Below are 365 nucleotides of genomic sequence, written 5' to 3' on the forward strand. Positions count from 1 at the left end.
TGCTGCGCCGCAATGAAGGGATGCGCCTCCCCCCCGTCCCCCTCCGCAGCCGCGGGTGGCCGCTCGCTCGCTTTCCCCGTTTTCTTCTTCTTTGCCAGTTTCTGGTGACTTTCAGCCCGCCTGCCGTCCCATTTTCCTTTGGAATCCAAAGTTGTCCCTGCAGTCAGGCCGGAAAGTTGGAACTTGGCACCGCTGCAGGAGCCTGTGCCGGGGGTCCCTGGGGGCTGGGGTCCCCCTGCTCTCTGGGGACACCCGTGACAGCCCGGGCTTGCCCTCTGCTCCCGCTCTTGCATAACCGGGGCTGCTTCTCCTGAAGGCACGACAGCCCCGCTGCGGAGTTTGGCTGCGGCCGGTCTGGTGGCACT

Source organism: Aptenodytes forsteri, unplaced genomic scaffold (assembly GCF_000699145.1).
Source record: "Aptenodytes forsteri isolate BGI_AS27 unplaced genomic scaffold, ASM69914v1 Scaffold373, whole genome shotgun sequence".
Classification (NCBI taxonomy): Eukaryota; Metazoa; Chordata; class Aves; order Sphenisciformes; family Spheniscidae; genus Aptenodytes; species Aptenodytes forsteri.